Source organism: Prionailurus bengalensis, chromosome B2 (genome assembly GCF_016509475.1).
Source record: "Prionailurus bengalensis isolate Pbe53 chromosome B2, Fcat_Pben_1.1_paternal_pri, whole genome shotgun sequence".
In the NCBI taxonomy this organism is placed as follows: domain Eukaryota; kingdom Metazoa; phylum Chordata; class Mammalia; order Carnivora; family Felidae; genus Prionailurus; species Prionailurus bengalensis.
Window position 1 is genome coordinate 11,379,550 of NC_057349.1, and position 27,569 is coordinate 11,407,118.

The following is a 27,569-nucleotide window of genomic DNA, read 5'->3' on the forward strand; positions in this document are numbered from 1 at the left end:
GTCATTGATTTCACTCATCTATATGCTATACTCATCCAGTACATTAGTACTATTATTACTTTGAACAAACAGTTATCCGTTGGATAAATTAAGAATCAGAAAAATAAAAGATTTTGTTTTAACTTCATTTATTCCTCTTCAACATTCTTTTTTCTGATCTATATCATCTTCCTTCTCTCTGAAGAACTACCTTTCACATCTCTGGCAGGCAGGTCTCCTAGTGAGGAATTCCTTCATTTTTTGTTTGTCTGCGTAAGTCTCCTTCACTTTTGAAGGATAATTTCACCAGATATGGAATTATAGGCTGGTGGGGGTTTTCTTTCAACCTTTTGTTTATATCACTCCGCTCTCTTCTTGCTTGCATGGTTTCTGAGGAAAAGTTAGACATGATTCCTATTTTTTCTCTGCTACAGGTAAGGTGTTTTCCCTTCTCTGGATTTTTCTCAAGATTTTGTCTTTGGTTTCCCACAGTCTGAATATCAAATATGTAGGTATAGATTTTTTGCTATTCAACCTAAGCTTCCTGAGTCTGTGGTTTCATGTCTGTTATTAATTTGGGAAAATTCTCGGCCACCGTTTCTTCAAATACTTCTGCCCCTTCCTCTCCCTCTTCTCCTTCTGGTATTCCAATTACACCCATGTTTTACCTTTTTTGCAATTTTCCCGCAATTCTTGCATACTCTGTTCTGTTGTTGTTGTTGTTCTTTTTTTCTTTACATTTCAGTTTGGGAAGTTTTTATTGACATATTTTCAAGTCCACTGATTCTATCCTTGTCTGGCCATGTCCAGTTTGCTGATGAGCCCATCAAAGACTTTATTTCATTAGTGCTTTTGATTTCTAGCATTTCCTTCCTATTCTTTCTAGAGGTTTCCATCTCTGTGCCTCCATTACCCATCTATTCTTGCATGCTGTCTGATCTTTTCATTAAAGCCATTAAGACATTAATCAGAGTTGTTTCCTCTATGAGAATTCCAACATCTGTGTCACATCTGAGTCTGATTCTGATGCGTAGTTTGTTTCCTTAGACTGTGTTTTTCTTTGCCTTTTTGCATGGCTTCTCCTTTTCTTTTCTTCTCTTCTCTTTTCTTTTCTTTTTCTTTTTCTTTTTCTTTTTGACTGAAAGTGGGACATGATGTTTTGGACAATAGGAACTGCAGTAAACAAGCCTTGTGATGAGGTTTTATGTTAATCTGGCTAGGAACTAGACTATTTTCTGTAGGTGCCAAAGGTTTCTGTTTCCTCTGGTGTTCTTGTGGTTTCTTTCTTTCTATATTCTTTGGGCTTCCCTAAGAACCTAAACAGAGTCTGTCTTGCCTTTCCTTTAGTTCTAACCTATTGGCATTTTGCTGGAGCCCTGCTGGCTTGATGGTAAGCGGTGGGAGAGGGGAAGTGCTCTATAATCTTATAATTAAATCTCAGTCTTTTACTAGACTTGGGTCCCTGAGCTGTGACCTTCAGAAGTGTTTCTTATCCTTTTTTCCTTCCCCTTAGGGAAAACAGAGGGCTACAGGGGCTGAAGTTGGCTAATTGCCCTTCCCTCAGGTAGATAAGCTTCTAATAAAGTTGATAAAGTTGTTGCCCATAGCACTTTAGGTGAATTTCAGAATGTCTACTTTTCCTTCCCCTGCCAGAAATATGAGGGCATTTTTCTCCTATCTTCATCTTGAGAACTTGTTAGGGTTCCTGGAGGAAAAACCCATGAAAGAGTGAGGGGTCCCCCTAGACAGGGTCCCCTTGAGTTTCTTACTCTTAAATGAATCCACACGCAGCATTAGCAACTCATTGCAACTACCATTTAAATATTCCTGCCAGTTTAAGGGCACCTGGGTGGCTCGATCAGTTAAGCATCCAACTCTAGATTTTGGCTCAGGTCATGATCTCATGGTTTGTGGGTTCAAGCCCCACATCAGGCTCCACACTAACAGTATGGAGCCTGCTTGGAATTCTTTCTCTCTCCCCCTCTCTGCCTCACTACGCCCCCCCCCAAGGAAATAAATAATCTATTAAAAAAAATGTCTAAATGTTTCTAAAAAATGCCGCACCAGGTGAGCTGATCCGTAATTCTCTGTATGCACCTGCTTCTCTCAGTTTCAGGATGTGGTTTGCTCTGTGACCTTGTTTCTCTGATAGAGTCATTGATTTTCAATATATTCAGCTTTTTTGTAAGGACAGGAGTGATGACTTCCAGACATTTTACATGTCAGAGCTAAAACCAAACTCTATATTTTGAAAGACGTCGACTGAGCTGTTCTCCCTTCCTCCTGGTACAGTGCTGAGAACACCTAGAAAGAAAGCTACTGAGGAGGATAGGCAAGGGAAGGAATCCAAGCTGCATTGTTCTTAGTTCCTAACCCTTTACGCTGTAAACTGTGTGCATGTCAGAAACATTCCTCCCTCCCCATGCTTGGGTTAAGATAGAAGAAAATATTACCAGGAAAAGAGATTTGAGCGAGCTTTTCTGCTCTGCCAAAGGTTTCGTTTAAGCATGAACAAACATGTCGCATAAATCAAGGGCTTCAGAGTCTATGGGAGGGAGGTGTAGTTACCTTGTTGAAAGAGAGCCATTCATGGAGTATACATGAGTGAAGACAAGGAAGGAGTGGTCACTTGGCTAGATCTCAAGGTCTGACTAAGCACACTTCAGATGACGGGGTTCCTGTGTTTTCAGACAGAAAAGGTTGCACTTGACTCTATTGTCCCTGTGGCCAAGTCAGCCCAGAGCCCTGGGGCACAGGGTTTGAAGGAGGCAAAATGGGAGAAGAAGCTGGAGGGGTTCATCTGTGGCACCTCACACTCTTCTGTTATTCAGGCTGCCTTCCTGGACTCCTTAATGGCATGATCCTGTCTTCTGTCCCTCCAAAATATTCAGTACCCAATTTCAGCAAGTCTGGCTCTCAGCTGGCGATCAGCCACAACAATCTTGACTTTCCTGATTTCCATTCCCAAGAAGTCTCAAAACATGAAACTATGACCTTTTCAAGGAGTATTTAACTTTTGACAAGGGGTGTTTGCTTTAGAATGGAGAAGCTTTCTAGAGACTAACCTAGTATACTGGAGAGTGTATTTTTTCAGGTGAATCATCCTACCTTAGGGGTACCTATTTCCCTAAATGGTTGCCCATTCTCTTTTTCACAAGAATGATTTACCTTTAACCCCTTTTCTTAGAGGGCAGGGAGAATGATCAATATTAATCTCCTTAGAAGAGAGTAGTAATTTTGAGAACACAGGTAAAGTGCCACTCATGGAATACAGCCCATGGCTACCATACTTCTCCTTGAAAAGACTGCCAGATATAATCATGCAGAACATAACATTTTTCATTTTTAGCCTGGTAGGGAAATTTCTCAGAGAAAAGGGAAACTTGTAAGAGAACTATTTAAAAGCTAACGCAGACTAACTTTGTGGGTTTCACCTTTTTTTTTCCTTCCTATTTCATTTTTCAAAGCAATGCTCTTCTACATTTGGGGGAAAAATTAGAATCTGGCTTACTTTTGTCTATCATGACTTTATTCTTATTCACTTCCAACATGACTTTGAAGTGGAACTTCTGAATGTCAATCCTAGACAAAAGCTCATATTGTAAAGGAGAAAAAGAAATCTTTATTTTTCACTAGAGAACAAATTCCAAGAATTCTTCATCGTTGAGTGGGGAAGACATTGAGATGCCTGTCACCCTTACACCTAGGAGCCAAAACCTATAATGCTGTATTTAATCCCCGGCATTTTTTTTTTTTTTTTCCTAGAAAGATAGCTAGAAAACAAAGGGTAATTCAAAGAGGAATGATCAACCTAATAAGGTTTTAGAGATAGAGCTTAAGGTAAATATTAAAAGACATTTTGGATATCAAGGACTTATTTTTATTTGTTTAGTTGCATTGTTCAGATGTATTTAGTTACAATGGTATTGTGGTTAAATTTTTAAAAGTCCACAAATTCTGAGATGGATACTGAAGTATAAAGGGGTTGAAATGATAGGATATTTGGAATTTGCTTTATAAGACTTTGGAAGAGAGAGAGAAACAGATGGAGTGAATAAGACAAAATTGTGATTTTGAAAATGTGAGATGGGTATTATGGGGAATATTCAATTCCTGGAGCTATCATAATGAAATACAGTGAAACCTTGGATCGTGAGTAACTTGTTCTGTAGGTGTTCCGCAAGACGAGCAAACGTGTCTAATAAATTTTAACTTGATAAATGAGCGACGTCTTGTAATATGAGTAGTATGTGATGCTGAGTGTCACATGATCACAACTGAGCCAATGGTTCTTGGAAGTTCGCTTTGATATACGAATGCTTTGGATTACAGGCATGTTTCCGGAACGACTTATGCTCGCAAACCAAGGTTTTACTGTACTCCAAGTTTAGAGGTTTAACCTGAGAGAAATTTACTCTCTCACAGTTCTGGAGAGCAGAAGTCTGAAATCAAGGTATCAGCAGGGCCATGCTCCCTCTGGAGGCTCTAGGGGGTCATCCTTCCTTACCTCTTTCAACTTCTGATGACTTCAGTCTTTGGCCTGTGGCTGCCCCATTCCAGTCTCTGCCTCCATGGTCACCTGGCCTTCTTCTCTGTGTCTGTGTCTTCTCTTCTGTCTCTTACAAGAACACTTGTCATTTGATTTAGGGCCCACTAGATAACCCAGGATGATCTTATCTCAAGATCCTTAACTTAATTACATCTAAAACTCCGTATTATGTTACATAAAGCTGGTGGCTTGAAATCAGCCTTGGTGGTGGGGGTATTTACACCACAGAAATTGGCAAACACTACAGATCGGGGCTTTCTCCCAACCCACTTTGGAACAAGTGAGAGATGTGTCAAGGCTCACTCTCGGGAGTCTGTGTAATTTTGATGTATCACAGTTACTCTTACTCTTGGTAGCATCCCTAAGGCCTAGATACATATAAGAATGGATTGACTGCCATTCCTTTTCTTTTATTAGGCTATTAGTAGCCAACACTGAAAACAATCACTTAAATGTTAAAAACAAAAAAGAAAAAGCCTAAAGATGTACTTCTATTTGAAGAAAAATATTTTCGTGTTAGTTTCAGAAATTTCTCACTTTCTCCTTTAAAAATATTAAATTATGGGGTGCCTGGGTGGCTCAGACAGTTGAGCATCCAACTTTGGCTCAGCTCATGATCTCACAGTTCATGAGTTTGAGCCCCACATTGGGCTTGCTGCCATCAGTGTGAAGGTCTCTTCAGATCCTCTGTCCCTGTCTCTTTGTCCCTCCCCCACTCATTCTCTCCCTCTTAAAAATAAACATTTAAAAATAAAAATAAAAATATTAAATTGTAAGTACGGTGTTATTTACTTGGTTTTACTTGTATTCAGGATTAAAGATAGCAAAATGTACCTGATTTTCAAAAAATCAGTTTAAGAGAAAGGTTGTAAGTTGTTTGTTTTTTTTACAAATATTTTTAGATAATAAAGTCATCTGATAACATAGTGGTGAAAAATGATAGGAACTGAGAAACTAAGTATCTTCTATGATAGGAAGTCAAGTGTCATTTTCATGGTTCGGTGTTGATTGTTATTGGCAGTCTGACTGTGAGAAATTTCTCTTCTTAAAATCAAATCCCCCAAATGTGGGAACAAGCTCACATTATTTCAACTGGGGTACTATTTAGAAGTACTTATTTAATAGTTGTTTTTCAAATTCCACTTTGCATTTCATGGAAATTTATAATCATACTTTAGAGCCAGGGATAATTGTGGAGATTATTGTGTCCAGGGAAACCATGCAGATTTCAATTCTTCAGAATCCTCTTGTTTGTGGTGACTACTTGGAGTTCTGCCCTGCTCAAGAGGGAAAAGGACTCTGTCCAGTCCCTTTGTATACAGGAGGGAAAAGGCATGCTGTGAGTTGAGTCAGGTCCTGATCTGGTCCAATCTCTTCATTTTACAGGTTAGAAATGGCAGCCCTGAGAGATTAAGAGACTTGCTGTAAGTCTACAGCATGAGTCAGTGGCATAGGTGGGGTTACTAGGAGCATAGTAAATCCAGTAGGAAGCTGTTCTTAAATAAAGTTCTCCCCTTCATCCCCAACACCCAGTTGTACTAGAGCTTTGTCCTCAGATACCTCCCCAAAACATTTCTTCCACCCCAACTCTACTAATCCTGCCTATTTGTCAAGAGTCCCCTAATTTGTCTCCGTTTCCATGTCAAATCCAGCCTCCTAGCCCTAGAACATTGCCAGAGAAGAATTCTAAAACACATATATGATGGCTTCACTTGGATGCTTCAACACCTCCATGATCCCAGCACCTAAGGATATTGTACCTTTATGTCTTTGCTCGTTCACTGTAGCTCACTTCTTGTCCAGCAAAGTTCTACTTATTCTGCTGGCCAGTTAAAATGTGACTTCTTCTGGGAAGCTTTCCTGAAGTCTTCCCTATTCCCTGAACCATCAGTTTGTAAGAGCAGAGACCATGCCATCTTCTTCCAGTCTGTCTTCCATGTTCCCCAGTGTTTGGCACAGAGAAGAATCTCCTGTGAATATCAATAACATTTAGTGATGCACTAATTACTCTGAGTCAGCCTGGAGCTACATTCAACTCTGCAGCAGGACACCAGGGTACTACACTGCTGGGTAGATGTTCAAGACGGGCTTTTGCTATTTCCTCTTCTCTTTATCTTATTTTATTTTATTTTATTTTATTTTACTTTATTTTATTTTATTATTATTATTTTTTAAGTTTATTTATTTATTTTGAGAGAAAGAACACATGAGCAGGGGAGGGGCAGAAATGGAATCCTAAGCAGGCTCTGTACTGACAGCGCAGAGCCTGATATGTGGCTCGGAGTCACAAACTGTGAGGTCGTGACCTGAGCCAAAATCAAGAATTGGACGTTTAACTGACTGAACCACCCAGGCGCCCCACCCCTTCTACTCTTTTATAAAATTACAGCTGAGGGGCGCCTGGGTGGCTCAGTCGGTTGAGCGTCCAACCTCGCTCAGGTCATAATCTTGCGGTTCTTGAGTTCAAGCCCCACGTCAGGCTCTGTGCTGACGGCTCAGAGCCTGGAGGCTGCCTCAGATTCTGTGTCCCCCTCTCTCTCCGCCCCACCCCTGCTTGTGCTCTCTCTCTTTCAAAAATGAATAAACATTAAAAAAAATTTTTTTTAAATAAAATTACAGCTGATACATGTCTGGGAATGTTACCTAAGAAAATAGCCTGAAATTCAGGAAATAAAACTTGAGGTACACAGTTTTTAAAAAATCTAAGCATTATTTATAGCAGTGAAAAGCAAAACCAGAAAATCCAACCAATTAAGGGATGGTGGAGAAATTCACCGTCTATGCTGGAGTACGATACAGCCATTTAAAATCATATTCACAAGAAGTTTTTAATACCATAAGGAAACACTTAAAATGTGATGATAAGGAGAGAAAGCAAAATAAAAAATGTACATGCCATAATATTTCTAGGTGTGCAGGATGGTTTAGTGTTGGTCTGGCTGTGTTTCATGGACGGAGACACACAAAAAATGTCCATGCTGTTCCGCCATCTTGGATCCTCCTACATGCCATAATATTTCATCCACAGAAAACACACATTGAAGCAATATTGGGGGAAAGTGTTAGCAGTGATTGCCTTTGAGTGATTGGATTGTGGGCAATTGTTTTCTGCTTTTTTTATACTTTCAGTTTTTATGTTAAGATCATGGGTTCTTTTACTAGGACTTTACTGAGAGGGAACTTACATACAGTAAAATGTTTAAGTTTTAAGATGAATTTTTCTTTTCTTTTTTTTTTAAGATTTTATTTTTTAAGTAATCTCTACATCCAATATAGGGCTCAAACTCACAACCCTGAGATCAAGAGTCTTATGCTCTACTAACCAAGCCAGCCAGGTGCCCCCAAGATGTATTTTTCAAAAACATATATAAATATTTATATATCTGTGCTCCTGTGTGAATACCTTCAATCAAGATCTAGCATATTTCCATCACCCCAGAAAGTTCCCTCCTGTCTCCAGTTAACATTCACCTATCTACCTTCTGACTTTTATCACCATAGGTTAGTTCTTGAAAGTCATTCATTTTGTTGCCTAAATCAGAGGCTTGTAATTTTTCATTGCTGAGTAGTATTCCATTGTATTCTTTATTTTTTAATTAATTTATTTATTTTGAGGGAGAGAGACAGAGCACGAGTGGGAGAGGGGCAGAGAGAAAGGGAGAGAGAAGTCTAACGTGGGGCTTGAACCCACGAACCACAAGATCATGACCTGAGCTGAAATCAAGATTTGGATGCTCAACTGACTGAGTCACTTGGGCACCCCTCCACTGTATTCTTATACCACGATTTGTTTATCCATTCTCCTACCAATGGACATTTTCATTATTTCCAGTTTGGGGCTATCACAAATAAGACTGCTATGAACATTCACATGCAAATCTTTTTACACCCATTTACGGGTATGTATCTAGAAGTGGAATTGTGGAGTTGTAAGGTAGATATATGTGGAATGTCATTGGAAACTGAGCAACAGCTTTCCATGGTGGCTGCACCATTTTCTATTCACCCCAGTAATGTATGACAGTACATTCTTGCCATCCATATTATTGTCAGACTTTCTACTTTTATTCATTTGCTCAGGTCTGTCGTGGTATGTCATTGTGGCTTCAAAGTCTTTTGGTTATTTTCTTTTGTGAAGAACCAGTTCAAGTGTACTGCCTATTTTGTAATGGAATTGCCCTTTTATTAATGGCGTATAGGAGGTTTTTAAAAAAATTATTATAATAATATGAAATATTTATATTAATATAAAATATTCTCTTGGGTGGCTCAATCGGTTGAGCATCTGACTCTTGATTTTGGCTCAGGTAATGGTCTCAAGGTTCATGAGATCGAACCCTACATTGGGCTCTGCGCTAACAGTGTGGAGCCTGCTTGGGGTTCTCTCCTTCTCCCCCTCTCTCTGCCCCTTCCCTGCTCTCTCTCTCTCTCTGAAAACAAATAAACATTTAAAAAATTATTATATTCTGAATGCAATTCCTCTGTTAGATACATACACTACAGATCTTTTCTCCAAACCTACATCTTTTCCCTTTCTTCATTTCCTCTGATAGAGGTGTTTAACATTGATAAAGTCTACTTATCAGTTTTGTGTTCTCTGCTGTTTGTGCCTTGTCTAAGAAATCTTTTCCCACCCAAAAGTATGAAGACATTTCTTGATGGTTTCTCCTGGAAGCTTTAGAGTTTTAACTTTCATGTTTAAGTCTATGGTTATTTGTTTACTTTTTTTTAACATAAGGGAGAAAAGAACTTAAGCTTTATCAAAGAAGTATAAATGGTGGGCTATTAGTGACTTTATCTATTATTTACATTGGGGAATGTTGAGATTCTGGCAGTAACACAGTCTGACTCTACCTGAGTGGAAGAAAAAGCACCATGAGTTTATAGAACATTCTCATTCTAACTTTGGCTCCATAAACAAGCTGTACCTGGAGTTTCTTATACTTAAGGTTTGGGAGAAGATTTATGGAATTTAGGGGGGAGATTTGGAATAAATAGAATTTTAAGTAAATGGGCTTGAAATGACTCCCACTCCAAGGCTCAGACCCATCTCATCTCGGGGCTTCTTCTGAAGTCAGTGTAGGTTCTGGGGAAAGCCCAGCTGGGTCCCTGGCATCCTCTGACCTGGACACCTCCAGAGCCGGGAGGCACGGAGGAGAGTCAGGGTGGGGTAAGCAAAAGAGAATCATATCATTAGTTATGATGAGCTGGCATGAAATAGATGTGAGTCATGCTCCAATGTGGAAAGATATTGAGAAAGACAACCAGAATTCGGGGCCTCAAATTCCTAAATCCTCTCCTGTTGCTAATAAAACAGCTCCCACCCCATGTGAGTTTCCCAAGGGAAGTATAGGCACAGCAGACAAGAGCAGGTGCAGGAGCACTTTATGACTGATGACTCTGGGTCCCAAACCTCAAAGACTGGACCTTATATGTTTCGTGATCTTATCTTGCTTCCCTGGTCTGGAACATACACTTTGAGCACCAGAGTGACTTCTTTGGCCTTCTTCCCTAGGCCGGAAAGACAACTCTCTCGCATATGCACTGCCACTCCCATTCTGTGGCTGTAGTGGATGTCTTGGTATGCCACTGAAATGCCCCCTTTCTGGACCCATGTATGCATCCCCTCAGCTGCCTTGAGTGTTGGCCACTGGTGGCTCATAATTGCATCTTCTCTGAGAACAGCTTTGGTCAAAGGGAGCTGCCTTCCCCAAGGTCACAGGCCTCTGGGGTCAATGTTGGGGAGACTGGGGAAGAGGATTAATGCTAAGGTCTCACACTTTGTCTTATTTGGGACACCCTGGCTCCAGAGATGGCCCATGAGATTGGCTAAGGCCGTCACTGCAACGGCAATGTCTCATATTGCTTCCCTCTTTTCCTTACAAGTGTGGTTCTTGAGTATACTCCCTAATAAACCCCCTGCAAGCCATTCTCTGAGTCTCAGAGTCTGTTTCTGTGGAATCGAAAACAGTGGCAATATCAGAATACATGACTAATTAATTGTATCACTTGCTTTTTCTTGCTGAGCCTGGGTAAATCTTAAGGTCCTTCTCAAAACAGCCCTCTAAGTATCTGCAAGAAATCAACTGGAATGAAAAACAAGCTGAAATCCATTTATCATCCCTGCTTCAAGCCCTCATTTTGTTATCAGTCCCCTAGATCACAGTGTTCTGGTATAAAGAAGAGACAAGAAGAGACATGCCTGAGGGTTGTGCACCAAGGAAAGAAGAGAGCTTCCAGAATCTAAAGCTTTGAGCAAAACCAATCTAAAATGTTTCCCCAGCTCTCCCAGGGGTCCCTTGGGTAGGAGACAGCCCTGCATGGTCAGCTATGTAGGGGAAACCAATCCAAAGGGGTCAGTCCAAGAAGAAGACCACCACTTATTCTCAACAGCTGTACTATCTGATCGTCACACCAAACTTCCACTCCCTCACACCAAAGTCACAAACTATCCTTGGACGTAACCATTCATATAAGGATCCTCCAACTTTCCCTTGAGGTCAATGTGGACAGAAAAATCTGGCGATCTGTAGTCTATTCACACTTCCATGAAAAGCTGCCTATCTTTTGAATAAGCCATCATGCACTAGCTTGCTCATTTCTAAAATGAAGGAAATGTACTCATAAGATTTCTAAGACTCAGGGGCGCTTGGGTGGCTCAGTGGGTTAAGCATCCGACTTCGGCTCAGGTCATGATCTCACAGTGTGTGTGAGCCCTGCATTGGGCTCTCTGCTGTCAGCATGGAGTCTGCTTGGGATTCTCTGTCCCCGACTCTCTCTGCACCTCCCTTGCTCGCTCTCTCTCTCTCTCTCTCTCTCTCTCATAAACATTTAAAATAAAGGGCAAATTAAAAAAAATATTTCTAAGACTCACTCTTGCACCAGTATGTGGATTCTGTGCACAGGAATCATTCTGAGTACAGACAGATTTGCTATTGATGGCACTGACATTGTTATAGTATAGCACAGTTGGCCTTGTCTCTGTGACCTAATCAGATGCAGAGCAACAACAACAAAAAAAACCCCATAACAGAGCAGAAGATGAGAAGGGAAAATGGGATGGGAGATGGTGCCACAATTATGGCCAAGTGACAGATGCAAAGATCGTGGGCAGGATAGGCAAGCTGTCTCATGGTTTTCATGTGCCAAACATTTCTGGCTCTTGGTTAGACAGTAGGAACCTATCTACTCATCTCATGATAGAATTTTGGTCAGATCCTTCAGTATCCCTGAATATTGTTTCTGAATCTATCAGATGGAATGTATTTTTCAGATTTTTTGGTTATGATGTCAGAAACACAACCGAAAATAACTTACGCAGCCACCCTAGGCTCATGATTTTCTAGTCTAACAACCCCAGAGGGAAACAAGCTTCAGTCTCTGGGAGAGTCTCTGAGTAATGAAGCCGGGATCACCTACCCATCCCTAAGATGATCACTGTGGCTGGTTGGAGTCCATATACCCTGATAGGGATGGGGGGGACACCCCATTGGCACTGCTGACATCCCCATTGGCACTACATGGAAGGGTGGTTTTCTTCAAGGAGAGATAATGGTAAATAGAAACATGTTTACTGTGTAAGTATAAACTATTTCCTGTATCTCTGAAACCCCACTGTATTAATTGTCTACTTCTAAATAACATATTGTCTACTCCTACTTGTACTTCGACATAACAAATTGCCACAAACTTCATGGGCTAAACAAAGACAAATTTATTACTTCACAATTTCTGTGTGTCTGGGCACAGGCCATGTTCTCTGCCCAGAGTGTCGTCAGGCTAAAATCCAGGTGTTAGTGGGGACTGTGATATTACCTGAGGCTTAGTGTTCCCTTCTAAACTCACACGAGTTGTTGGCAGAATTCAGTTCCTTGCAGTTGTAAGGTTGAGGTCCCTGCTTTCTTATTGGTCACTGGCTGGGAACCACTCTCAGCATTAGAGTCCCTACAGACCCTAACTGTGTGGACCTTTCCATACGCAGTTCACAACATGCCAGTTTGCTTTTTCTTCCAGACCAACAGGAGTGTCTGATGATTTACCTTTTGTTACAAGGCTCGCCTGATTAGGTCAGGCACACCCAGGATACTCTCCCTTTTGTTTAACTAAAAGTCAACTAATTAGTAGCCTAATCATGGCCGTGGTATCCCAGCATTTTCACTGACCCCACCCACACTCAGGGGAAGGAAATTATACAAAGTGTGTACATAAGAGGGTGGGAATCTTGAGTGTCATCTTAGAATGCTGTTATCTACAACCACTCACTGAAAACTACAAAAAAAAAAAAAAAAAAAAAAGACAAATCTTCAAACAGAAGGGCAATAGAGACAACTGTGGGTGAGTTATTCCAGCAAATGTGCCTGCCTGCAAAGGGTGAGCGTTCAGGTCACATGCTCTATAGAGCCCAGAAAATCTCAGAGTTTGGATGTGACATCAGCAAGATGGCCAAATAAAATATTCCTCACTAGTTTTCCTCCCTCAACAACAATAACCTGGCCATCCATCCATGGACAAAAGTGCTTTTCTGGGAGCTTTGGGGTCCAGGTGGAAGACTCTGAAACTCCATTGCAGTCCAAGAGCAGGGACAGCTATTTCGAGAGAGCGGGCTCACAGCAAGTGACTGACTCACCAGCTGCAGTCCTGGCTACAGACCCTGAGGAACCCAGCAACAGCTCCATTTGACTCTGGTTCTGTCAGAAAAAGAAGGACAAATATTATATCACCTCACTTACATATGGAATCTAAAAAAAGCCAAAGTCATAGAAACAAGTCCAGAACCATAGCTGCCAGGGACTGGGATGTTGGGGTCATGGGAAGATGGTCAAAGGGTACAAAGTTCCAGTTAAAGATAAATTCTGGAGATCTAATATTCAGCATGATGGCTCTAACAGTACTGTGTCATACACCTGAAAGTTGCTAAAAGAGTGGATTTTAAATGTTCTCATGACACACAAAAGGTAATTATGTGAGCCGATGGATACGTTAATGACCTTTACTGGGGTCATCATTCTGCAATATATATGTGTATCAAATCATCACATTGTACACCTTAAACTTGCACAATGTTGTATGTCACTTATATCTCAGTAAACTTGGGGGGAAATTACAAAAGAAAACATCAGGTTTTAGAAGTGCAAGATATTGTAGAAAGCAAGATTGATACATGGGCTAAGAATCTGTGTACTTGTTGAAAGTCTATATAAGAAGCAGTGAGGACCCCCCCCCCCCAACTCGTGGCAGATGGGCGAGTTATAATTTCTCCACCGACCCTAGAAACTTATTCTCTGGACAAATTGAACCAGAATGTCTCTAGACAAGACTATCAGGCACGAGGGAGGGGTCAGAGGAACAGTAAGTGAATATCTTACTGTTGCATAGTGGGGCTCTGTTGTTTCTAGAAAGCTTGCACTCAGGCTCATACTCCTTAGGAAGAAGAGAGGAGGAGGAATCTTCTCTATAAAAAACAGTCCTATGGGTGCCTGACTGGCTCAGTCGGTAGAACATGCAACTGACTATTTACCTTGGCGTTGTGAAGAGAAGAGAAGAGAAGAAAAAAAACAGTCTCAGAAAAAGACTTCCAGAAACTGGCAGTCCCAATGCTCAATGTTCCAATAGTTCAATGTCCCAGTGAAAAAGCTAGCCTAGCACATGACCACTCTGTTCTGAGACCCGCTAGTTGACAATCGTCTCATACACACACACTCACACCACTTCCAACCAGCCTTTTACTGCTTCGTCTACTATCAAATGGGAATGGGATACACAAGACTGGCCTTGAGCAGCTCATAAAGCATGACGCGCGTCCATCGCGCCTACTCCTGCTGTGTTGCTCCCTTTCCTTCTTCCATACCTATGGCCTCACCAGAGTTCCCATTAAAATTCAAGAACGGTGTATAGATTGTTTCACGCTGCATGCTGACACCAGCTGAACAGGAGCGACTGTGGAGGAGAGTGGGGGGAAGGAAAAGGGCATCTCAGGATCTCCAGTCGTTCTTTTTGTCTGAAAGAGAAATTTCCAGAGGGAGAATTCTGTATCTTGCCATGGGTAATAGCTAGTGTCATGGCTGTGAAGAAGTCCAAAACAAACACACCGGCGAAATAATCCAAAAGAAACAAACACAATGCAAAGGACAGAAGAAAAATTTTATTTGTGTATGTATTTATGTATTTAGAAAGCACGAGCAGGGGAGAGGGGAAGGGGGGGGGGAGAGAGAGAATCTCAGCCAGGCTCCACCCTCAGCACAGAGCCCAACTCAGGGGCCTGATCCCATGACCCTGGGATCATGACCTGAGCCGATATCAAGAGTGGCACGCTCAACTGACTGAGCAACCAGGCGCCCCAGAAGAAAACCTTCAAAAACAACGCTAGAATTAATATCTTTGAGAACAATAAAGAAAAAAAAACCAGAATGCTAAAACATTAGAGAATGATAACAGCAACAATAATGAGATTCTAAGAAAAAAAATTCAAGAAAGAGCTCTTGTAAATAAAAAAATAAATAGGTTAACAAAGGGAAAAAAATCTATAGAAATGTTGGATAGTGATGTTGACAGCAATCTCTCAGGACATAGAACAAGGTGGAAAATAGAATGAAGAAAAAAAAAAAGAAGAATATTTGGAAATCATTCCAAGAGACTCAAAACCTGGCTAAACTCAGAAAGAGAGAATGGAGAAAATTATCAATGAAATAATACAGAAATGTTTCTGAACTGCAAGATAGAGATTTCCAGACTTAAAGGCACTGCAAAATCCCAACAGAATAATGAAGATGATTAAGATGTGATGGTAATGATGAAGGACTAAGGCACATCATCATAAATATTCCAAAAACTGTCAGTTAAGGGAGGGTTGAGTTAATTTTAGACAATCATCTTCAAAGACGGTCCTTGCTAAGGATTGAGATGTTGGTGTGCATGTTTTATGCAAATGTTCCCTTCTCTTATCTAAAACTGTTATTTTCTTTCCTTTTGACCTTTGAATTCTCCTCCCCATAAAATAGTAAGCCAATTTTTTTTTTTTTTTTTTGGTGGCAAGAAATTGCCAAAGATTCAGAGGATTCATTCACAGAGCAGAGTTCTCAAAGCAAAGCTTTGGAGCCCTGCTGTATTTTAGGGTCGACTAAGGCAGAAATGAACCTCAGCCTAGTGATGCTTTTAAACACAGAACTCACTTAGAATATGAAGGTGTCTTTCTTTTGAAAGGCTATTTTTTCAAACCCTCTAATGAAAAGGCGAGGGAATATTGCTATCAATTCTTCCTTTCCTCCCCAAGCAAAGAGCATGCCTCTCTGCCTTGAACAGATGGGGCTGTGTGTGATAAATAGCCCAGTGTTTCAGTCCAGCAGAGAACGGCGCTGACATCTTGTCCCCAGCGTTTATAAGCTGGGCTGTCCCTCGGCTTTCATCTCCTTTGACTAGACTGTAGCAGTGTTTAAGACTCGGGCAACGAAACGCCCGGGGTTCGTTCCAGCCACCCTCACGTTCCAGCCATTCTTCATGATAAGGATGAGAAGGGTGAACACCTTCTAGGAAAGATTCTGGAGAAGGTGGGAGGGCTGGAGGAGAAAGGGAGAGCAAAGCCCCGACCTGCCTAGTGCTCTCAATATTAATAGCTCAGGCACTGACTGCTCTGGTTAATTACTATTCCCAGAGGATTCAGCTGGGTTTCCATTTACAGAGGCAGCTATAACAGAAGTGCACACACACACACACGCACACACACGCCACTAGTCCTACTCCTCCAGCTGCCTTGTGATTGGCTTTCTGGGAAGCCCTCTCCCTCCCCATCATTACTATAAAGATTGTCAATCATCACTGAATGAGAAAATCACCCGTCTCTTAAGGAACATCAGACACAGTGTTTGCTGTTCTAATGACTTCATCTGCACTGTATGGAGCTTAGAATATGATTAACTTTGTATCAAAGTCCCCTTTGTTTTGTCATGCTTCTGCAGATAAGGGCAGACTGCCCCAGCTGCCTTCCAAAGAAGGAGGGGTAGATTATACGACAGCAAATGTTTGGAAAGAGCACATTCATTTTGGAGCAAAGGGACAAGTTTACATTCCTAAATCTGCAATTTGTTCCTGTGACATTGAATATTCTTCAAGGGCATTATGGGTTGGTGCAAAAATGAATGACATTTGCATATTCTGCATTGAAACACCTTTGGGTGCATTTTCCCTTTCCGTTTCTGACGGCTCATTCATTAAAAACTCCTTGTAATGAGAACTAGTTGCCAACAGCTTAATATACATGATCTGAGGCTCCTGGGGTGGCTCAGTCGGTTAAGCATCTAACGTCGGGTCAGGTCATGGTCCCACGGCTTGTGGTCCCACATCGGTCTCAGCTGACAGTGTGGAGCCTGGAGCCGGCTTCAGATTCTCCCTCCCTCTCTTTGTCCCTCTGTACTTGAGCTCTCTCTCTCTCTCTCTCTCTCTCAAAAATAAATAAACATTGAAAAATTTAAAAATATATATATATACATGATCTCTACACAGTCAATCCTTAACAAATCTTTGAGCCCTACTAACCATCAAATAGACTCTGAGTGCCGGGTAAAAGAGATCCTTGCCTTCAAGGAGCTTTCCATCTGGTCACATAATGGGCTTCATGAATGTGGGATCTGAGTTGCATGGGGTGTGAAGGCATACGATTAGTGGGGTAGGGCTGTTTAAGAAAAATAATATATATTTACTATGCTAAATTTTAATTTAATTTTTTATTTTTTTTTAAGTTTATTTATTTTGAGAGAGAGAGAGAGAGAGAGAGAGAGAGAGAGAGAGAGAAAGCAAGAAGGGCAGAGAGAGAGAATCCCAAGCAGGCTCTGTACTGACAGTGCAGATACAGGGCTCGAACTCCCAAGCCATGAGATCAGGACCTGAGCTGAAACCAACTGGGCCACCCAGGGGCTTCCAAATATTTATTTTAAATGAATATAGACATTGCAAAAAATTGCGTAATTGTCCTCCAAGAAGGAAATATATGATGCAGCTTTTCCCAAGCTTAGTTCATGTATTTAACAATTATTCTTTGAATGTCTACTATGTACCAGGCACTGTTCTAGATGCTTGGGAACACAGCCGTGAGTGAACAACTTGCCCACAGAGGCTTCTTCCCCCAGAATACCATCCCAGCCCAGTGTTTCATGACTCTGCCATGGGAAAGACCCTGCTGAATATTTTCAAGTTCCTTCCATTTCTGACATTCTGTGAACAACAAGCAGCCATTTTAGCCATCCTAACCTTGGACAGTGTCTTCACCTACAGTCTCAGCCCTGCCCAGTTCTTGAGCCTTCATGGTACAAGGCGCCTATTTTTACAAAATAAAGTCCCCATATCCCATTAGATTTTGACCTCCACCCATATTCCCAGTCTCATCTCGTGCTGCTCCCTGTGTGTTCCAGCCACACTAAAGTACCACGTTTCCAAATGACCCATGCTTGTGCCCCTGGGCCTCGGCATATGATGCGAACTCTGTAGAACGTCCTCCTTCACCTTGTGCACTGCGACTCTCTGTTCGTTTTCTTTGGAAGTAAAATTCACGTAATATAAGGGGCACCTGGGTGGCTCAGTCGGTTGGGTGTCCAACTCTTCATTTCGGCTCAGGTCATGATCTCATGGTTCGTGGGATTGAGCCCTGCATTGAGCTCTGTGCTGACAGTGTGGAGCCTGCTTAGGATTCTCTCCTTCTCTCTGCCTCTCCCCTGCTTGCCCTCTCTCTCTCTCTCTCTCTCTCTCTCTCTCTCTCTCTCTCTGTCTCTTTCTCACTCTCAAAATAGATAAGCATTTAAAACTTCACATAACATAGGATTAACTTTAAAATTATACAATTCTGTGGCATTTAATACATTCACAATGTTGTGCAAACATTACCAGTCACTCTCCTTTTCCCTCTCCCTCCATCCCTGTAACCACCTGTTTTCTGTCTCTATGCTGGATATTTCATATAAATGGAATCATATAACATGTGGCCTTTGTGACTGGCTCCTATCACTTAGCACATCCACTCTGTAGCATGTGTTAGTAGTTTATTCCTTTTTGTGGCTGAATACCATTCATTGTAATGATGGGCCACATTTTGTTTAACCATTTGTTAGTTTATAGACATTTGGATTGTTTACACCTTTTGACTGTTACGAATAATGCTGCTATGTGCATTCACATACAGGTTTTTTTCGTAATGTTTATTTATTTTTGAGAGAGAGGGAGAGACAGAGGGTGAGCGGGAGAGGGGCAGAGAGAGAGGGAGACACAGAATCCGAAGCAGGCTCCAGGCTATGAGCTGTTGGCGTAGAGCCCGATGTGGGGTTCGAACTCATGAACCACGAGATCATGACCTGAGCCAAAGTTGGACGCTTAACTAACTGAGCCACCCAGGTGCCCCGCATTCATGTATAGGTTTTTGTGTCGATACACATTTTTAATTCTGTTGGGTGTATACCTAGTGGTAGAACTGATGGAACTATGGTGATTTTGTTTAACTTTCTGAGGACTTGCCAAACTCTTTTCCACAGTGGCTACACCATTTTGCATTTCCACCAGCAGCATATGAGGGCTCCAGTTTCTCTGTATTCATTTTTTAACATTTAGCTGCAACTTCATCTTCATTGTAAAGTTTTTGATTCCTTGAGCACTCTGATTTATATTTCTTTCTCCCACAACAGAGATCTCCTTAAGTTAAGACAATGACTTCCTCACCTTTATGTTCCCGGGACTGAGCCTGGAGTCTGACCCTCAGTCAAAAGATATACAAGGAATAAACGAATGGGCTGCCCGGCTGACTCAATTGGTAGAGCATGCAACTCTTGATCTTAGGGTGAGTTCGAGCCTCACGTTGGGGGTTGAGTATACTTAAAAAAATAAATTAAAATCTTCTCCTTTATGGTATTACCTTAAAAAAGAAAAGAAAGAAATGCATGAACTGGCAGATCACGATGCCTGAAATTAGTTTTCCAACGTTTGACCATTGTCTTGTATGGGGAGATGCCTGGGTACCCTCTTCCTTGGGACCTGATACCTCTCCCTGATCCCTGCCTTTGTTATCCAGTCTGAAAACCCAAGGTTTTGTTTGTTTGTTTGGTTGGTTGGTTGGTTGGCCATAGCCTCCTAATTAATTCTTCAGTTTCCTTTTGAGACTGAAGCCTGCCTGAATTCCAGTCCCCTCTTCTGATTCCTGAAACCTTCACAAATTTATCCAGCCACCACCATCTACTCTGGAGAGGTGCCCAACTTGAAACCTTTCAGTCACTGTCTGGGATCCTCCACCAAAGCACCTGGGCCACCAGGCAAGCAGACCTGTCCCTTATCAAAACCCCCCGTCACAGTGGTCACACTGGCTCAAATGTATTCTCCCATCACCAGATTTAGACATCCCACTGCACTGCACTGAAACACCCAGACCTTTGAGAATACCCCCTGCAGGGCCACTAGGTACGCTTCGTTTTCCCAAGGAACAAACCTTAGAAACTACTTGGCTGCCTTGTCTTCCCTCCGTCCCATATGGCCACCCTTCCTTCTTCCTTCTCCCGTGCCTCCTATTCTACTTGTGCTTCCTCTACTCCTTCTGTCTCCCTCTTTCCCTCCCTTCTCCCTCTTCACCTCCTCACCCTGCACGGCCCTTTGTATACTTTATGCTCTTGTTGCCAAAGTTGTAACACCCCCTAGATTGTGTCATCCTCTGCCACTAATAAGGTCAAGTCTTGATGATGATGAGAGGCATCACCCGTTTCCTCCTTGCATGTACCATCTCTAATCCCTCCCTGAGGCTGAGAAAGCACATGTAACTTGCCAAAGGCCATGTGGTTAAGACAGTGGATCTGGGATTTCAACCGAAGTCTGTCTGTATCCAAAATCCATCCTTGTTGTCCTGATTCTCCTGTAAGGGTTCTTTTGCTATTAAAACCATAGCTTTCTCCCAGGCCCAACGTGAAGCCAATCTTTCTCAAAGAGAATCTGCCAACAAGACTAATGCCTCCCATGTGACATTCTTACCCTCAGAGCCTCCTGAGTTAAGACAGAACAGCCCTCTTTAAGCTCTTCGCCGGTCCTGTGTGCTGTTCCTTCTTCAGTCTTGCTAGCATGAGCTGAAGTCTTGCTCATTTGCTCATCAGCACTTTATTATAATCTTCTCTATAAGTGATAGCAGCACATAAGGAATTACTTTCTAAATGTATGTCTTCTATGCTGTTTACACTAGTACTTTTGCAAACCTGTATTGTGTCTTGGGGGTGGATTATTTGGCTACCCTAGCAGAAGTCATGAAAGTATTTATATTTCTTTCTTTACTTGTACCATTCCTGGGAATTGATCACAAGGGGAAAAGCCACATGTCGTGACATTTATATTGGCATTAACAGCACATTTAAAAGTCAAAGACCCAAAGAAACCTAGGTGTTTAGCAGTTGGGGATGGTCATGTAAATGATATCTGAGTGATGGGATATTAGGTAGCTATTAAAAATAATAAATATGAGGGGTGCCTGGGTGACTCAGTCAGTTAAGTGTTTGACTCTTGATTTTGGCTCAGGTCATGATCTTATGGTTTGTGAGATTGGGCCCCACATCTCTCTCAAATAAATAAACATTTTAAAAAGTAATAAATATGAATAAACATGTCATAACACTGAAACAGGTGAAAAAAGTAGAACCCAATTCTATATCCAACTATGCGAAAGCTACATTCACATATCAATACAGATTGGAATGGATTTTGCGATGTGAGGATGGGTGGAGATTTCCTGTTTTTTTTTTAACTACAATTTCTTTGCAACATTTAAACAATGACGAACTGGTAAATTGCTGAAGTTCTGGGGCAGTTCTAAGGGTACTGGTCTTTTCATTAATACCCGAGTTCATCTATACGTGGCAATGACTCTTCACCATCTACTCCAGTGAGGAGTGCCAGCCTTGGGCATCAAGCCCTGAGTGCTGGCTTGCTCAACAAACCTTGTATCGAGAGTAACCTACTAGACAACTTAGTTTGGGATAAGTACATCCCATTGATGAGGAGCATGAAGGGCCAAGGGAAAAAGGAAATGGGGTTGAGTCGCATGTCATTTCAGCTGGAATACCAAGCTGGGATGGTCTCTTGAAATGGACAGGAACCTTTGAGGCAAGCCTGGTAAAAATAAGTGAGGCAGCCTGGTAAAAATTCAGTCTCTCCCTAAACAAATTGGCGATTGTATCATTTTCTCCTGCCTACATTCTTTCTAAGACCAACTCCACCCATGTGTTGCTCATATGCAGCCTCCTCTGCACAGTGAACGAGGTAAGAACTTTTAATGATGAGAGATTTAATGTCTATAACTGACACATTGGGATCCAGATAATAAATGTTAATCAGAGCTGTTAAGTAGACTGTTTGAAAATTCTTTTTCACACAAACACCTCGTCAGCAAGGAAGTGGACATGACCGATCTAGCCCCAAGGACACTGAAAGGGAGGACTCACCTGCAGAAGTCATCTCAGAGACATTCCACAAGGATTATGCATCCTGCACGCCACGACGTGAAAAGAGTTGGTCAGGCTGCAAGTCCACAGCTCTTTTGCGAAGCATTTCACGCTTGGAAATGAATAACGTTACCCTGGAACTCTGGAAAGGATTGATTGTTGAGCTTTAACCTTCAGATCACACTTGGTTTCTCCAGAATATCAGAATCTCTAAAGATGGAAAGAGGAAGAAGGTTTGCAGTTACAGCGTAGCATTAGGAATCCTGGGTTTTAGAAAAGGCAGGAGGGATGGATATTTGACTAACTTGAAGGGTGTGTCTATTGGTCATTGGGAGGATCAAGATGATGCATTACTGCTACTTTCCCTATGAGCAAAAGGGTGATCTCAGCCCCCAGGAGCCCCTCTGTACCTTGTGTACACCCCTCATGAAGCTCAGGTGGAAAATGTGTCTTTGTTATATTAGGCACGAATTATTCTTAAGATGAATATTCCACTCATCTTTGCCATGTGAGCTCTAAAGGCTGAAAGTCCCAATGTACTGTTGTATGGATTAATGATCTTGAATTGCATCTCTGTGGTTAAGAGGCAGGATGCTGTGCTCAGCTGAGAGAAAGGGCTGTTCCTAATGCATGGAGAATGAAGCAGGTGGCCAAGAGCCAAAGGCCCAACATCCAAGTGCAGTTACATTGTGTATGTAGGGAAAGCACCAATAAATACATTTCATGGATATGTGAGAATAAGAAGCTTATATCCATGCAGCTTCTTCCAACAATACGATGTCAAATTTGGATTCAACGTGCAAGGGTTTTAGTAGGGACAATGCCTGCGTGAGAGGAAACCGGGAGAAGTCCGGGTAAGGCTGGGAGAACCGTCAGACCACCAAGCACGTGGAAGGTGAGTAGACGTGTCCTTCACTGCCGTGCAAAGGAAGACTCAACAAGGCCATTGGATAGTCTGGAAGCTGAAGTCCAGCTCTAGAGTCTTCCCTACATGCCAGAACAGCCTGCCTTCCCTCAGGCACCAGCTGGGAGCAGTCCTTGGGGGCATCATCTCAGCATACATGCTTCAATAGAGTTCAGAGCACTGTAGTAGGGGTCCTTGGTCAGTGACACTCCCCAAAGCTGGAGGTCTATAACGCACAGAATCAGAGCTGTCTCAAAGCTGCCTACAAACCAAAACTCCACTAGCACTGAGAAAAAAAGCATGATTTGTGGTAGGGATATAGATTAAGTGTATATAGGCCACTGAGGAAACACAACAGAATAAAACCAGACCCATGCTTTGGGAGAAAGATGATGAGCAGAGAAATGGGAGGACCAATTTCTTCCCTAACTATGAGCAGAGTCCACTAACATGCTGACTGGACCCACAAAAACAAACAAAACTGACACTCTTTTGCTACAGAAAAGTCAAGATTCATTAACTAATACTGACAATAGTTATGGTTTGGACTTTAGCCAACGTAGTTTTAGAATATATTCCCCAAAGAACAATTCATCTGTTGAATATATTGCTCTGGATGCAGTTTGAATAAATTTATGTTAGAGTCTTGGATATCTGCCTGTTTATTTTTTATAATACCAGACTAATATAATATGGGCCAAAGCTTCTCTCTAAGACAGATTAGTAGAATCAAATGAAACACAGCAAAGAGCCAAGTGCAAATAGAGGCTTACTATTTGATAAAGGTGGCATTTCTAATTAGCAGAAAAAGATTGTTTGATAAACTGGGTTGGAACGACTGGAAGCCATCTGGAAAAAAATAAATTCGAATTCTTTTTTTTTTTCTTTTTTTTTTTTTAATTTTTTTTTTCAACGTTTATTTATTTTTGGGACAGAGAGAGACAGAGCATGAACGGGGGAGGGGCAGAGAGAGAGGGAGACACAGAATCGGAAACAGGCTCCAGGCTCTGAGCCATCAGCCCAGAGCCCGACGCGGGGCTCGAACCCACGGACCGCGAGATCGTGACCTGGCTGAAGTCGGACGCTTAACCGACTGCGCCACCCAGGCGCCCCCGAATTCTTACTTCATATGTTATCCAACAAATTCAGGAAGGATTTTTTTTTTTTTTAGGAAGGATTAATGTTTTAAATGTTAAAAATAAAATAAATGTAGGTGCTCCTGCTTGGCTCAGTGATGGAGCATGCAACTCTTGGGTTGTGAGTTCGAGCCCCACACTGGGCATAGAGATTACTTAAAAATGACATCTTAATAAAATAAAAGTCCTGGTAAGAGAATTTTTAAATCCTCTCTCAATGACAAAGAACTTTCAAAATGTGAAAGAAAAAAAAACAAAACAAAAAACCCAGATTTCATGAGTGAAAACTATGAATGAGATGAGTGAGTAGATGAGATACTATCATGGTTTCAAAAAACTTTACCTTCCAGGGGCGCCTGGGTGGCTCAGTTGGTTAAGCATCCGACTTCGGCTCAGGTCATGATCTCACGGTGTGTGGGTTTGAGCCCCGCGTCGCGTTCTGTGCTGACAGCTTGGAGCCTGGAGCCTGCTTCAGATTCTGTGTCTCCCTCTCTCTCTGACCCTCCCCCGTTCATGCTCTGTCTCTCTCTGTCTCAAGAATAAATAAACATTAAAAAAAAATTAAAACAAAAAAAGAAAACTTTACCTTCCAAACACCCTTTCTAAGGAAGCTACTAAAGAATATGTTGGGGCACCTGGGTGGCTCAGTTGGTTGAGCGCTGACTTCGGCTCAGGTCACGATCTCCCGGTTCTTGAGTTCAAGTCCCGCCTCGGGCTCTATGCTGACAGCTCAGAGCCTGGAGCCTTTGTCTCCCTGTCTCTCTGCCCCTCCCCCACTTGTGGTTTGTGTCTCCTCTCTCAAAAAATAAATTAAAAAATTAAAAAAGGGGCACCTGGGTGGCTCAGTCAGTTAAGTGCCCAACATCAGCTCAGGTCATGACCTCACGGTTCATGAGTTTCAGCCCCATGTCAGGCTCTGTGCTGACAGCTCACAGCTCGGAGACTGGAACCTGCTTCAGATTCTGTCTGTGTCTCTGTGCCTCTCACCTGCTCTGGTTCTGTCTCTCTCTCTCTCAAATATAAATGAACATTAAAAAAATTTTTTTTAATTAAAAAAAAGAAAAATGGGCAAAGGAGATGAAGGGATATCTCATGAAAAAGTGTATAAATGGTTCTTAAATATATAAACATGACCACCTTCACACATAATCAGAAAAATTTAAGTCAAAATGATACTAAAAAGTGAAAAAATGGAGTCTTCTGAGTTGCTGGTTTGTTTGGGTTTATTTCACCTATTGTACTATTAAAGATAGAACCACATGCTATGTTATCTCGGGGTCTCTGAGAAGCAGGCACCAAGAGAAGCAGGCACCAAACATGCAACAGATGAATTGGGGGACAGTCCTGGGAAGAAAAAAGGGGAAGGAAGCCGGAGGAGGTGGAAAGAATCTTAGTACCAGGCTGGGACCAGGCTGCCGACCTGACCCCCATGAAGGGGAGAGGGAAGGAAGGAGGGAGGGCTGGAGAGGGTGAGTCTCAGGCTGCGGCACGGTTGTAAGGGGGGTTGGCCGGGGCGAGGGAGAGCCCCTGAGCTGAGGAATCCCACATCCTGCAGGAATGGGTCTTCCTTGGCACTCAGCCCCTGGCTGGGAGCAGCCTGCCGGAAGTCTGGCCCTAGTGCTTTCGCAGTGGTGGATGCTGAGCACAGCACTAATGACAGTTTCTGCAGCAAGAAGTCTGGGTGGTGCATTTTCCAGGCCACCGTGCATGCTCTGTTAGCAAAGGTAGAGGGAAGCAGGCATCCTCCTACACTGCGGATGGCAGTGAACTTGGAATAACCTCCATGGAAGGTAGCACCTCTCAAAATGTTAAATGTACAAGCCATTTGAGCCAGCAGCCCCACTCCTACAAAATTTTTCCTAGAGACGTATGTCTATTCAAGGGCAGTCACTGCAGCATTATTTGTCATAGCAAAAGATTGGTGACCATCTAAGGCACTAGTTAAATAAATTCTAAGATATTGTACAGCAGTAAACAAAGAAGGAAGGTCTTCGTGCGCTGACATAGAGTGATCTTTAAGATGCCTTATGAAGTGACAAAGGCAAGGTGAAGAGCAGAGCAAGCAATGCACTACAATTGAGGTCAACATTTTTATTCTAGTAGGCTCCATCCACACCCTGCCCAATGTTGGGCTTGAACTCAGGACCCTGAGATTAAGGCCTGAGCCGAAATCAAGAGTCAGACGCTTAACCAACTGAGCCACCCAGGCTCCCCGAGGTTAAAACTTTTAAAGGGGGGATTACACATGTACAAATTTATTTGTATATGCAGAGCGTGTCTCTGGAAGAGAGCATAAGAAACAGGCAACATTTCTTGTCCTGAAGACAGGAACTTGGATCTCAGGAGACAGAAATTTTGAGTCATGTGAATTCAAAAAATAAATGCAAATTTCAATTAAAATTTTGTTAATGTTTTATTTTTTTTTACTTTTGAGAGAGAGAGAGAGAGAAAGAGAGAGAGCAGGGGAAGGGCAGAGAGATGGGGGAAAGGATCTGAAGCAGGCTCTGTGCTGACAGCAGCAAGCCTGATGAGGGGCTCGAACTCATGAACCTTGAGATCATGACCTGAGCAGAAGTTGGACACTCAACTGACTGAGCCACCCAGGAACCCCTCAAAAAATAAATAAAATTTCAAAAGAATTCGAGTCTTTCTGACTTGATATGTGCTATCGCTCTCCTAAATAAGTGAAAAGTGGATAGATACTGTGCTTGTAAGGGATATTTACTCAATGTTAATTACCTTGGGTTAAGCCTCCCAGCTACTGACACGAATATGCTCCCCTCACAAAAAGTTTAAATATTTAAAATGTATAAATCAGTATAAAAAAACTAACAAAAGCATGTTTGATCCATCAACCTTGACAAACACGCCTTCACAAAGGTCTGCCATGTTCAAAATTGGGATTCTTGGTTTCTTTAGGATTTCAGTCAGGAATGTAATAATGGGGGAAGGTTGGCCTGTGGCCTTCCCTTTTCTCTTGCCACCTCCCACCCTGTCCTGAATCCTGAGTGGCCTCCACACACATGTGTGGACCAGCCTGCCTGTTCAAACTCAATTCACACCTCCAGGAATGCTCTTGGTCACGTCTCAGGGCAGCACGGGTGGCCCAAAGAAAGATGGAACGAGGAAAGGGGTCCCTGTAGATCATGGGGTAGCACTGAGGCCATTTGGGAATTTCGGGGTGTAAGATGCCCTAGAGTAGTCAAAAACAGGGATGATGGATTTTTTTTAATGCTTATTTATTTTTGAGACAGACAGAGAAAGAAAGAAGAGAGAGCAGGGGAGAGGCAAAAGGAGAGGGAGACAGAGAATCCCGAGCTGTCAGCTCAGAGCCTGCTGCGGGGCTAGAACTCACAAGTCGTGAGATCATGACCTGAGCCGAAACCAAGAGTCCAACACCAGCCAGGCGCCCCAAGGGATGAAAAGTTTTTTAATGTATCAAGGTGACCAGGCTGAATTCAATTTCCCAGAATCCCTTTCCTGTGGTTTTTGAGGGAGATTTAGTGCAGGGAAGGAAACAGCAGCCGCGTTGTTAAGTACCCCCCACGGTTGCTAAT